This window comes from Rhineura floridana, chromosome 1 (genome assembly GCF_030035675.1).
Source record: "Rhineura floridana isolate rRhiFlo1 chromosome 1, rRhiFlo1.hap2, whole genome shotgun sequence".
Lineage (NCBI taxonomy): Eukaryota > Metazoa > Chordata > Lepidosauria > Squamata > Rhineuridae > Rhineura > Rhineura floridana.
In genome coordinates, this window is record NC_084480.1 from 189,842,934 (window position 1) to 189,857,118 (window position 14,185).

At 41.7% G+C, this 14,185-nt stretch overlaps 1 protein-coding gene across 1 annotated transcript in view; it reads left to right on the top strand.

Annotated features, from left to right (window-relative positions):
• The window catches only part of BASP1 (brain abundant membrane attached signal protein 1), an 85,216-nt gene that overhangs the window by 1,156 nt on the left and 69,875 nt on the right, over nucleotides 1-14,185 (top strand). The window lies entirely within an intron of this gene.

Consider the following 14,185-nt stretch of genomic DNA (forward strand, 5'->3'; position numbering starts at 1 on the left):
ATGTGATTAAAAAGAAGGAAAGAAGAAGAAAAAATGACAGCAGTGGCCACAATCATTTTAATCTCCCACCCTGGTTAAATGCAAATGAGTAGTGCCCGGGCAAAAGCTGCAAGACAAGAAGCCTGTGTGCGTGCCCGCGCGCCTGTGTTTAAATGCGAAGATCCAAAGCATCTTCTAAAACAACCTTTTTTGGGATTAGAAATACTGCATGGATCCCCATGGTTTCATTCCCTCTGCCATGAACATTCATAGAACAGCCCCCTCCCGACATCCCAGCAGTTCTTTCTCCCCACCTCCAAGCAAACGTGGCTTCTTGTAAATCATAGATCCCGCAGTTTCTCTTCGTTCTCCACCCCTCTGCTGTGTATTAACAGAATCACTACACATACTATGTGCGCTCTGTAGTGGCTCTAGAAATTTAGTGTTCAGGTACCACGCTTTATTTTCGGATGCTTTTAAGCAGCCGTCACTGATGTCGGTGCATTCACGCATCGTCTGCCACTTCGGGCCGGTGGGGTGAGAAAGCCTTCCAGTTGGTGTTCCCTTTTGCAGTACTGCAGGGGAAATGAATGAAACTCTCCTGTAATTGCCTATTCCTTTGTCTTCGTCTCGCGCATGCGTAGGAGAGCAGGGTGTGGAAGAGGGACGAGGCAAGTCCCTCCATCGTTAGTCAGGCTCTTTATCAGAATTGGCGGAACAAAGGCAGGCATCTTGAGATCATAATCTTTCAAGACCTGTAGGACAGCATTTGAGGGAATCCATTCCCCAATAGTCCCATCATGCTTAAGCACATTGTTAAATCCTCCAGTGGTTTTAAAGGGGTGAGAGAAGGAGCACTGAGTCTCAGCATCAAATTTACAATCCCACGTGAATGAAATTCTGTTTAATATGGGGTGGGTGGGGACACGACATCTCTGTTCATTTTAGAATTACGAAGACTGATGTTACTATCACAACTCCTTTTCTATTGTAGCAGAAACAAAATGCTTCTAATTTGCTATTTAGATGGATGAAAATAAGGGTAAAGAAAAGGCTACCGTGAGTGCAGGCTCTGGAAAATCTTCACTCTCTAGTTATCTTACAAAATGGCCTTCAGACAACTGTACTGAAAATGGGGGCAACCATTTCACTGTGTTCCTCCACTGCCCGCCTGGTATCTGCTAAGCTAGCCATCTTGTCTGCAAACATTAGGGGGCACTAATTAAGTTGATCCATTAGAAGACGACAATTAGGAAACGCCAGTGTACCTAGTACAATTAAATTCCACTTTTAATGATACTATGAAGAAGCTATCGCTTTGGGAAGCACTCAGGCTGACACTGCCTGCCAGATTCCTCCACCTGGAGGAGGATAGACTCCTATATGTTTTCCTATGATGTTTTCCTCTGGAAGGGGAAAATGAAGAGGGGCATTAAAAATCTCTCATATTTAGATGATATCTTCTTGATATCTGGCTCATTCTTCTTCACTCATTGCAAGGAATGGGATTTACCCAAAATGCACAGGGGACATAGATGACTCCCCCTCCCCCCAAAACCCCCCATCTGCAACTGAAGTGTGGTAAAATCCTCCATAGCACTTTGGCAGGATAATACAGATGAGTTTAGACCTGGTAATTGGTGTTGGCTTGCATTTTGGTTCCTGGTGAACATCTCGGTATCGTAGTATACAAATTCTTCAATTAATAAGAGCAGGGGAAAAGGATTTGCACAAGTGAGATTTGCTTAGATACAACAGTTTGAGAGGTACAAAACCCACAAAAAAATCTGCACACAATGTGGGGATTGAGATGACCATTTTATCATACATCTCTCTGTGTTAAAATTCTTCTTTTCACACGGGAGGCAGATACAAATAATCAAAATTGCCCTGGGCAAGTTTGTCTCTGTATAGGTGTATTCATGCTAGAGGATATAATATCAATGAACTAGCTGGACTTCTAGCTTTAACCAGACATGGATCTATTCAAGAATTTGCTGAAAAAGAGGAACTGTCACATTTGAAGAGAGTTACCACTTGTAGGCCCAATTAAAATAAATGTTTTAGAAAAGCTTGGCCAGCTAAATGCTGGATTTTGCTATCTCTTGGAATGCTGATTAGGTAACCTCTATCCACAGGCCTTGGAATCCATCCATCAACAGTTTATTGCCTTGACCACAGGACATAAAAAAAACTAGTGACAGGATATATCTGAAAGCCATCAGATTTCAGTGCGGGGGAAGGTATTTTACTAAAGGTTGGGACAAGATTCCAAGCAAATTTAAAAGCCCACTGCTGAATTTATTACATTACAAAAAGTAGCATGTTTTAACAGCATTTGTTGTGGTTATGTTTTTACATTTTGTCATATGCAGCAACTGCATCACTGCAGGTCAGTCGCCTAATTTTTTAAAAAATATATCAGCAGCAAAAATGCACACAACCCAAGCCCTCAAAACAATAAATAAATAAATAACTGCTCTTATGGCATACCTAGTGTATAGGCCCAATAACTGTATGTTGAACCAGTGAGTTGGTCAGACGTATATAATGGGGAAGGGGCTATTTCCCCATCTTTCACTATGTCTCTTTACCTGTAGAGGGTTTTACTTTTAGGTGCAGAAGGCTACTTTCTACAGACAAGTAAGAGTGCTAACAGGAAACCACCATATCTCTCCCCCACCCCCTCACTTTGGCACATGTTAACATGTCAAAACAGCTGATTGGGTAACTCAGGAAATTTGTTAGTGAAATAACTGTTGGGGAAGCAGGTTACACAGCATTGCTCTGCAAAACAGATCTATTTGTTCCCTTATTGCATGCTATTAAAAATATTGCTCCAATGGTAGACAAACTGCTCAAATGTTCTGCTTGAAATACTCCCTCCCACCCTGCCAAGTATCAAAAGTACTGTAAGATAAGAAATCTTTCAGTTCTTGTTAAAGTGTCCTAAAACATAGTATAGTTCCTAAGTTACTTATGTATTACACTCATACCCCACCTTTCTTTTCATGATAGAAACCCAAGGCAGCTTATATATGGTTCCCAGGTGGTCTCCCATCCAATCACTGACCAGACCTGACCCTGCTTAGTTTTAGCAAGGAGCTAGCCTTCTATGCCTTCAGACCATAGCTGTACCACATCTATGGGTTCCCTGAAGCCATTGCCCACTACAAAAATGGCAGCAACTGGAAACTCCTACAAATAAAATGTATACTCTGAAGTATCCTGTATTTTTTTTGGTCTTTCTTGCAGTCCCTTGTTAAAACTGACATTGTAGTCTGTTAACTAAGCATTTTGTTTCGTCAAGTGAATAACTGTACTTTTACAAACGTCTCTTCTGTAGAAAACAGAAGTGTTTTTTTTAGTTATTAAATTATTGCTAAAACCCATGGTATAAAATGGAATCCTCCTGTCACATGATAACTTCTTTTTACCCCTTTAACAATGTCCATTATTGGCACTCACATTCTTAATTTAGCAACCAGAAGTATATCACACTGAAATCAGTGGGACTTGATTTCACATAATATTTAGGTTTGCTTACTTCCAAATGAGTGTGAATAAGGCACACTTCCAAGCAATCTTGGGCTTAAATCCCATGTAAATCAATGAGACTTTTGTCCAAGTAAACTTGGTTGGGGTTGGGCTGCTAATGTTTTATTCCACAGGCGTGATCTTGATTTGCAAAATTTCACCTGATGAAAGTCTAGGGCTTTCACTTTTTTGTTAGGTCACATTCCTAGCCTTCACAGTTTCCAGTAAGAGTTTGTGCAAATGATGCCATTGAAAGATCAGAAACTAAATGAAGCCTTGGATAGGGACTCTTTTAGGAAAGGGGTATAGCTACTCTGTCCCCCTAAATCCTGTTATCTCCTTGTTATTTTTGCCTTCATGTACCATATTAGCCATTTTTCCTTGTCCTTTGCCCTTACCATTCTTGATAAAATCTTTGAAATTCTGTGAATTTGTTCTTTTTTGCAATCAGAATATATTCACTAATAGGCAGAAAACCTTTCAGTTTAAGAACATACCTATAGCCAACAGATATTTCTATCAAACGTTAAAAAGCAGGGAAATAGGGCAGCTATAGTGAATGCACCAGGGGAGCAGCAGACTTGACCTCCTCTCTGAGATATTGCACTGCCCTACAAATTTGTCAAAATGCAAACACCATTTGGGTTGGTCTTTCACAGTCCAATCCACTTGCTGTGTAGCTTGGAAGAATTTGGTAACGTGCCTCTGAGCATATGGAGGAGGAAGGGAGAGGAGAGGGGAAGGAGGGGAAAGGCAGGTCTGATAATTTGCATGCTTATTGAGTTCAGTGGGATTTACCCTTGTGCAATCATGGCTAGGACAGGTAAAACTGACTATGGGGGGAGAGGAGGGGGAGAGTAGAGGGAAGGAAGAAGGGGGAGAGAGGAGCAGAAGGAGGGGGAGGGATAAGTAGGGGATTGGAAGGGAAGGGGATTGGAAGGGGGAGGGAAGGGGGAAAAGGGAGGTGATGGGAGGGAAGGAGGAGGGGGAGGGCAGGTTTGATTATTTGCATGCTTTTTGAGTTCAACGGGATTTACTCCAGTGCAGTCATGCTTAGGATAGGTAAAACTGACCATTGGGGAAGGGGAGGGCGGAAGGGAGAGGAAGGAGGATGAGGGGGAAGGAGGGAATTGGAAGGGGATGGGAGGGAGAGGGGAAGGGAGGGGTGAAGGAAGGAGGAAGGAAGGGACAAGAGGGAGGGGATAGGAGGGAGGAGGAGGGGAGGGGGTTTGATCATTTCCATGCTTTTTAAATTCAGTAGGATTTACTGCTGTGCAATTATGCTTAGGATAGGTGAAACTGACCTGGGGAAGGGGCAGGGAGGGGAGGAGGAGCACAGGAATGGGAGGGGGAGGGAGGAAGGGGGAGGGGAAGAGATTGGATGGGTGGGCACTGGGCAGAGGTGAAGCCCCTTTCCTTTCCAAAAGGAAAACACTGTGAACACTATCATTCTTTTTCAGGGTTTCAACAGATTATGAGAACTCTCAGAGAAAAAAGTCCAAAAGGGGTCTGATTTCTCTCTCTCTCTTTTTACATTTTGAACTCTTGATTCTCTCTGACTGTTTTGTGTATCACCATGAAAATTTACAGGGTTGTTAAGCAAGCATTTCTGAGTTCAGGACTATACGTTTTGTAAGGTTTTGTTTTTAAATGAGCTTATGGGAAGCATCAGAATGGCATGGGGGTATTTTCAATTTAATATTGCGGAATGTGAAAAATCCGTGCTGACTATAGTATACAGTCACTCTCGTGGCTGTATAATCATGCACATCTAGCAAATGCATGTAAGGACAGAAAGGCTGTTGGTTAGTGGCAAAACATCTGTTTTGCATGCAGAAGGTCTCAGGTTCAATCACTGGCATCTCCACATAGGGCTTGGAAGGATCCTAGTCTGAAACCTTGAAGAGCTGCTGCCAGTCAGTGTAGACAGTACTGAGCTAGATGGACCAATAGCCTGACTCGGTATGTAACAGTTTCCCATGTTCCTTCCTATGTCAGTTGAAACATTTGTGTAATTTACTGAGAAGGCAGAGTTTGGGTTTCTTGGTACATATGAGCAGATGGAGGGATTGCTAGAAGCAAAGCAGCTCCCAAAGAACAGAGAGAAGAGGGATCTGAGGTAAAAAATGTTGGCCCTGTGTTTTCCAGCAACTTGAGTTAGGAGTGAAAAGAAATCACCCACAAAACTAGAGGGTGAGCAAGAGTTCTCTCTCTCTCTCTCTCTCTCTCTCTCTCTCTCTCTCTCTCTCTGTGTGTGTGTGTGTGTGTGTGTGTGTGTAAGGGCTTGGTTTATCTTACGTGCACGAGGTGGTGACAGTATATACTTTTAAACTTTGAAAAAAAGTATCACCTGGCCGCCCACAGTTAAGTGTAAGGCATGCTGGAACCTTCCGGCCCTGTTGGGGCCTCCTGCTGGAGGCAGCCCAAAATATCCAGGAGAACTTTCCCAAGTGCATCCTGGCCACCAAGTGCAAGAACCACAGCAGGATGCGGATGTTCTGGTGCACTTCATACTTGCTCTTGAGTAGCCACGTGCAACATGTTTTAACATGTGAGGGATTTAATTAAGAGAAGTTAAACCCTTTCCCACATACCCCAATCAAACGTAGAGATATTTCTCCTGCTCCCCAGAAATGTGTAGTACTCTCTTCTCCCTTTTGTAAAGGGGGATGAATGATCCTCCTAAAATGGAGTGTGGAAATGCACCTCAGTATTGCCAGGAACAGCTCATGGTAGGAGACATGACGAAGAGGTTGGAGCAGACGTCAAGGGTGGATGCAGTGGCTACTGAATATAAGGAAGCAAGCAGTGGATCCGAGAAGATGGGGTGTGTGTGAGAGAGAAGGAGAAAAGCTGAGGGAACGATTGGAAAGAGAAGGCCTAAGAGTGGGCAAACTGGAAAAAGTACACAGAGATAGGTGTTGTCCAGAAGCAGAGTGAGTTGCTTCCTGTACCAATAAACTGTTCCTTCGAGTTCAACTCCTGATGTAACTCCCCTCCCATGAGGAAGGGCAGGCAATTGAGTATGGAGCCTTGCAATATCACCTCTGGCTCATCTGGAATTAACAGTGTGGAGTACTACCAACCCTGTTTTGGGGCCTCTGGTAGTGTCAGCTAATGAATCTTGACTGACCCATGAGACTCTTGTAGCCTGTCTAATACATATACAGTATGTGACTGTTGTATATACATCTAGTGCTTCGTCTAATCAGTGAATTAAACATCTGAAAGTGATATGGGCTGAGAAGCCCACCTATGTTCTCCCCCCACCCCACTCCCAGTGCAGTGACCCACAGATAGCATTTGGGATCTACACAAAATTCTTGGCTTTCTGTTCTTGATAAAAAACATTCTCTTGTGTGCAGAATGCTACTCCACTTACCCAATGAAAATACAAACTTGTTATATGGTTTTATTTATCACCTGAATTTTTAGATCAAAAGTTCAAACATTATGGGTAGTGTGTAACTGATTTGTTCTAAAATAAGGGGCATACAAAACATTCCATTAAATTTTAAGAACAAGAACCTCGATAAGGCTGCCATTGTATCCTTATTGCTGCTTTCCTTACATGCCCCGTTGCCATCAGGATTGCACTCTACACTGTCATAAATGTTAGGTGCAACCACACCACTTTAGAAAGATATGGCTAAGCTTTGAAATAGGTCTTATGTATGCATTAATCTGACCAGAGTTCCACTTTAGGATTTCCAGCTCCCATGCTCTGTCTCAGGACATGAAATAACAATAGAATGCTTCTGGGCATGTGCAGAGTTCCTTTATCCCATTACTGAGTGCTAGGGCTAGCTAGCTTACATACACTTGAAATCTGAGATATTGTTGAGCCCTCCTACATTTTTATCTTTAAAAATTAATCATGGATTCAATGCATGTGTCTTATGCAGGCCTATGCATTCAGAAGCTTCTCTAGAGCATGCCCTAAATTCTATATCTCTCCAATATAATCTTAATCCAGTGACAGAATGACTAAACTGTAAACCGCCCAGAGAGCTTCGGCTATGGGGTGGTATATAAATGCAATAAATAATAATAATAATAATAATAATAATAATAATAATAATAATAATTGTTCTCTTTCCCCTTAATCCTCATCACAACAAGAGGCCCATTTATTGCTACCAGTTTTAAGATAAATGGGGAGAAGAAGCCTAGCCTTGGGGTTAGAGCACATTATAGATACCAGGGGAGGTTCACAGTCTGTGTTCCATGGCATGTCCTTCAGTCCTCTTCTGCAACATTTATTGCATAGAGCACCACCATAATGGAATTTCATACTACCAATAGTAGCTGCCAGAATATGGAAACTCTCAATGTGATGGTGGCCCTCCATGAGGTAAAGGCCTATATATGCCACAGCAGAGGAATGGAGAAGTTGACGTAGCAATTGTAATGAGTGCTCTGGCCCTCATTTGAGAGGTAGATATCCCTGATTAGTGTGTTTGGCTGGACACGATGGCTGGAGCCTAGGTGGTGCTGGTACCATGGTTTGATGGTGATCATATACTTAATATTATCTGGGGTGAGCTGTCTTGTCCTACGTTAGCTTGGTTATCTGTACTGCTCTGCCAAGTGGGAAGGAAGATTTTGCCATGTGACAAAATGTGTGCTGCAGGTGACTAGTGGTTGCCCACTCACACTCTAGAACAATATCAAGGGAAGGCAGAGCAGAGCAGTAACCTAAGGAGTAAAGTCAGAAAATGGCACTGGAGAACGAATTGCTTTAGATACCAATTGTCTTCAACTGCAGAAGGGAGCCTCCTCAGTGGGACTGGAGAAAGGTGCTGTGGGCCCCGGCCCCACTCATGAGCCTCACCTGTGGTAGTAACCCTAGTTTATTATTTATAAAACACCTCAAAACAGTAAGCACTCTAAAACGAGATAAAAAACAACAAAACCTGCCTGCAGACTTGCAGTCTAAAAAGACTGGTGGAGTTCTTACTGTGGTAAGAGTAAAGGGGATAAGAATTCTAAAACACACTGTATATGGTGAACAGTGCCGTAGACAGAGAGTGGTATTCAATGCTAGTCTTACTCAGAGTAGACCCATTGATGTTTACAGACATGGCTCCCTTAGGTTCATCAATTTCAATGGGTCTGCTCTGAGTAGGACTTAGTTGAATACAACCCATAGGTCCTTCTGCTTGCATGTTTTATGTGATGGTGGATAACAAAAGCCCAGCGGTGCCTTCTTCCTCTTCCAGAACAGTAGCTTTAGTAGGGAGTGTCTTTGAAATGGCAAAGCATTGGTGGGGAGAGAGGGAGAGTTTAATCCTTGCCTCACCCAGCACTTCCCTGCTCTAAATTGCCCTCTAAGCCTCTTGCACCCCCACAGGATACTTACAGTGTGCTTGCCTTTCCTGTGTTTGGAATCCCCCTGGGTGTGGAGAAGCAGCTGGGGGGGGGGGTAATCTGGAACAGAAGCATTCCTACACCTGCCGCTATTCTGCTTCAAAAGCTGCTTTTCCCTGTGAAAAGCAGACATTGGGCACTGGTGACACAGGCATGTTTGCACTTCATAGTTCCACCCATAGTTAACATCAGTATGGTAACATAATGGCGTTTACTGTTTGTATACATACAAGTTACTGCTTCCAGACTTCTGACAGCTGAGGCTTATTTCATTCTGGACATTTGAAAAGTTTAATGTTTAGAAGCTGAAAGAGGAAGGATTATCATTAGGAAGTCGTCCCCTCCCTTTGTAGCTGTATGTGAGTCATTGTTCTTCGATAGAATAAGTCAGAGATACAGTGGGCAGCCTCCTCTGAAGTCAGGAGCCTCTGCTGAATCTGTGTCTTGGTGTGATGGAACGATCCAATCACAACCAAGGCTAAGATGAGACAGAATTATTTGACCCCAGCAAAGGCCAACTGGAAAGTGATCAGGCTGAGAGAGCAGCAAATTCAGGCTCTGAGGTAGCAGTGGGTAGGTACTTTGGGCTCACAGAAGCCTTTAAGTAATTAATTAATTAATTTCATATGCCACACCATCAGTTCTCTTGTGGCACACAAGTGTGGGAATCACTGCAGTAGGTTTTATCATCCCTAGCAGCTTTCCATATTAGATTTGCTGGTATGTGTGTTACTTACTGTATAGCATCTTAAAGTTATGCAAAGTCACTGTTTCTGGTGCAAAAAGAAATACTTCTGACAAGCCAAATACAAATCTTTAAAACATCCTATGGAGTAAGACTGATAATAGCTTTGCATCCTATCCAATAATAAACATATACTTGTTTTCCTTTTCTCTCTGGTTGTGTCTCCATCTTATGAAAAAAACACATGCAGAACAGGAAAAGGCTAGAGAAGATGTCTTCCTCCCAGACAACAATCCCTTCCAAAGGATGGATGTTTTGGATTAAGTTGTTGAGCTGAATCAGGAAATAGAAAATTTGGGGAGTGGGGTAAGGGAGAGAGCTGGCTGGCCTTTTTCTTGTCAATCAATGTGAACTACACCAGGCAACAACGAATGAAGGCAAGGAACAAATTCCTAAAAGCATCAGAGATTTGAAAATAGAAACCATATGCAATATAATGGAGGCTTAATGCATTAAGAAATGATTTCAAGATATGGTATGAGAAAATGTCTGTGGAGAATGGAAAGCACTAGTAAGATGAATCTCTCCCTTGCAGCAGTGTAATATCACATGTGCCCCAGCTTTCTTGTCTTCTGCAAACTGATAGCATCTAAACATCTTAGTTCAAGAGAGAGACTTCTTATTTGCTACAAATTGTATGTGTGGAATGAATGAAACAAAGAAATAGAAATCAGAAACTGTTCTTATTTAGACAATGTCTTTCACCTTTCCTTTTTTCTGCTTTTGAAATATAAGGCTCTTTCAGTTTTTCCTGACATCTGGTAAGGTTGATACAAGGAATATTTAGCTTCCCCCCCATGTGTATGAAATGGCCAGAGCATATAAGCAACAATATGCAAAGTTTTGTAGCTAATTGCTAGGAATGGTCAGAATCAAGACACATTTAAGTACATTTTAATTTAATCTAAACAGGATAGATGATTAAGTCTCTCCCACTGAAGTCAGTGGGACTGGATTTTTTTTACTTTTAGCTTGATTATGCCCAGTTTTTTTTAAAGATGGCATCCATATGGATTCAGATTGCAAGTGGAGGTTCACATGATGGATGGGCCCTTTACTGAAAGAAAAATAAAATAAAAAAGCAAGACTTGAACCTTTCTCTTTGAATTGTATTTTTCTGTACAGAGGGGACTTTTTTGTATGGAGGATCATTAGGTCATGTGAGCCTTCCCCCTCACCTCAGTATGAAGTAGTACACTCCAGAGACAGGCTTACTGCCTCAGTGACAACTGGGCCACAGCTACTAATTTCTAGAAGACTCCATAGCTCAGTCCCTCCCAGAAGCTACAGAGTTCATACCAGATCAAATGGAGAACTTTCCTCTTCATCCTCTTCCGCAGCAAATACAATGGATTGAGTGGTAGTCCTGGCTCTTGGGCACTAGTCACTTTGTACCACCATGATGGTGATGATAGAGCTCAATCACCTTCAGTAGTTAAATGCCAGTATGGGGTCTAGCAGTGTTTAGACAAAAGTTAGAAGACAGAGGATGGTTTTTTTAAACAAATAAATAAATAAAATGCAAAGATCTATAACATCTTCTTAAATAGATTTATTAGAAATATTGTTTCTAAGGCTTGCTTTTTCATGAATATTTATAGAACACCCCAGAACTCTCCCTCCCTTCCTCCTCCCAAGCAAATGTGGCTCTCATAAACCATAGATTCTGCACTTTTGCTTCATTCTTCACTCCCTGCTGTGTATCCACAGGATTGCTACAGATAAATTGCAAGGACTGCTTGTATGCGTTTATTTCCTTCTGGAATCTGTGTCCCTGTTGAGAGATGTCTCTAGTTACAGCACATGGACAGTATTTGAAATTAGGCTGTGTTGGTTAACTCGGGAGGGGAGAAGGCAGTAACTCTCGGTAGAGAGCTCCAGGATTTTTGGATGGTTGGTGCTGTTCCTAACTGAGAAATGTGCAATGCTGACACTTCATGGCTGTGTAGAAAAGAGGTCCTCATTTTGCAATCAGATAACCCCCATGGTGCCATGAAGAGTAGGCTGCCACTTCCAGATATTCTTGACTTCATGGAATATTGGATGGTATTTACCTATGGTCAACTAATGGGAAGTTGGCCAAACAGAAGGGGAGCAAATGCAATGTAGTGGCTAGCGTGTTGGACAAGGTATCTTACAAACCATTCCTCTTAGGTCCTTGCCTAACCATTTATTTTAAAAGCCCAAGGAAGGAGATTCTACCTGCTCTAGGAAGCTTTTTCCTTAGCATTACTCATTAACTAAGACATACAACAAAATACAAGAAATATAGCTTCTCTTCTTTCTATCTTTGACTTCTACGTTCCCATGGGAAAGAGAACAAGTTTTCAACACAAAGCAAATTTTGGGTCTGGCAGCACAAATGGAGTTAAATGGAGTTTATGTGAAAAAAGTCTACATTTTACACTCACAAAAAGCTGTATAGAGAAAAGGAGAATGCAAATTAAAATCATGTGCATAGTTTTTTGCAAAGTGGTATTTTGACTGCTGAGAGTTGAGGTCATCTATTTAGGCTGTAAACACACTGGTTGCCAGAACAAAGCATTTCCATTAGCCACACCTGGAGGGGGACAGATTGATCTGCTGATCAGTTGCAAAATCTCTTTGAAGCTGAATTTAAAACAGACACACTCAAGCTGCTCCCACCACGTTTTACAGTAAAAAGGGACAGGGTTTGACTAGTGTCATGTGTCCCTGTTTTCAAAGAGAGAGGTGGAAGACCCACTGGAGCCAGCAGAACAATGAGTGTGTTTCTACTGTCTACCCTTAGATTTGGGAGAAAGCCCTGATACAGTTACCTGTTAAGAAGAAGGAAGGAGAAGTAGCAATGGAAAGGAAGAGACTTGGAGTCCTTTTACATATTATGTGTTTGCAAATCTGGGTTTGCACCCACTGGATGCTCAGCAGAGATCCATGGCCAATCCTGGCTCTGTGCTGAAAATATTTGTATGATACATTGGTTTACAAATGAATGTTTATGTTGTTCAGTTTATTATGTGTACCCATAAAATTATTAGCTGCACACCCATACATGTAATGTAGGTTGTACCTCCTGGGAGAAATCATAAGGATCTAGGAAGTCTGCACAGAGCTCCCTGTGACATTTGAACAATTTCTTCACGGTGTCCATGTGTTTTTCAATGTCCTCTTCAAAAGCCACAAGGCCTTGAGAAAGAAAAACAGTGAAAGTTCTCCACAGATTTTTGCACCAGATGCCAGATTCCCTGCTGTCCAGTTGGCCAAACTACACACAACCTGACTATCTGTGTGCTGCAGTATTAGTTGTTTTCCCATGCTTTTACACAAAACTCAGCAGCAACATTGAAGTGTATAAATATATGGAAATCATGATGAGGTTTCACACTGAGTCTCTCTTCCCATTTCCACCATCCAGGTGACTGATGACAGCGTAGATTTTGGTAACGTGCCATACTGACAAACTGTTGGCCCTTTTCTTGCTAGGTGTATACGGTGGTTTAATGCTCCAATGAAGTGTGGTTGTAGATTACTGGCTCAAGTTAAGTTTCTGTAGTGGAACTATAAGACCTCTTCAGACAAGGAATCCATTTTAAAAAGGATTTATCAGGTGTCAGCCTGATAACTGAAAGGTAGATGCCTCCTTCACATTGTGGTAGAAAACGTAGTAACTCCTCCACTATTCCCTGTATTACTTTCCAAATAAGTGAAACAGACACAGAGCATAAAGGATGTGTTTAAGTTGTCAGTTAAGTAGGGTTCTGAGGCTGAGAGATATCAGCTAATCAGAAGCCTCCTGTGAATCTATGGCTGCTGTGTGATTTTGACTGGGGACTTTCTGATTGACACTGTATTATACCAAGAAAATCTGGACTAATAAATTGACTTAAATCACTGGAGTTCTGTGCATTGTCAAGGCCAACTCAGGTGCATTCTTGACATCACCTTTTCCCTTTTTGATTGACATTTAAAGGCTTTCCTTCTAATATCTTATTACTCTCTCATTAGGTCATTCAGGAATAAAGCTGACCCAGTCTAGCATGAAACACATTAACCCTCTTCTGTTTCTTTCCCCATCCCACTATTTTGACTCATTTGGATTTGAAGCTGTTTGAGTCTCTTTTTTGTGTTTTTTTTTGTGCCATCCACATGACATCCTCCTCATCCAAGTGGTAGCTTGCATTTTCCCCTGTTAAATTCAGATTTCCTCTGTGGATAATCTGATCATGGAAGAAAAACCCAATATAAAATCGCATGCTACCCAACTGTGGGTGCACTGAAATGCATAGTGTTGGTTGGATTTTTTTTATTATGGTTGTATTATTTTGTTTGAAATTGTTTTGCAATTGTTTGCTCTTGTTATAAGTTATTTCAATTATTGTGTTTTTCTTGTTGTAAGTCGCATTGAGTTCCACTGTTGGAAAAAAGCGACTAACAAATGCCAGTAATAAATAATAAATAAATAATTAAATATATGTGTGGTGATGTTTTGCTGCATGCAATCTATTCCTACATCCCCTGCTTCCATTTTGTTTCCATCAGCCCAAAGGAAAGGATGCAGCCTGCTTTTTCCCACTG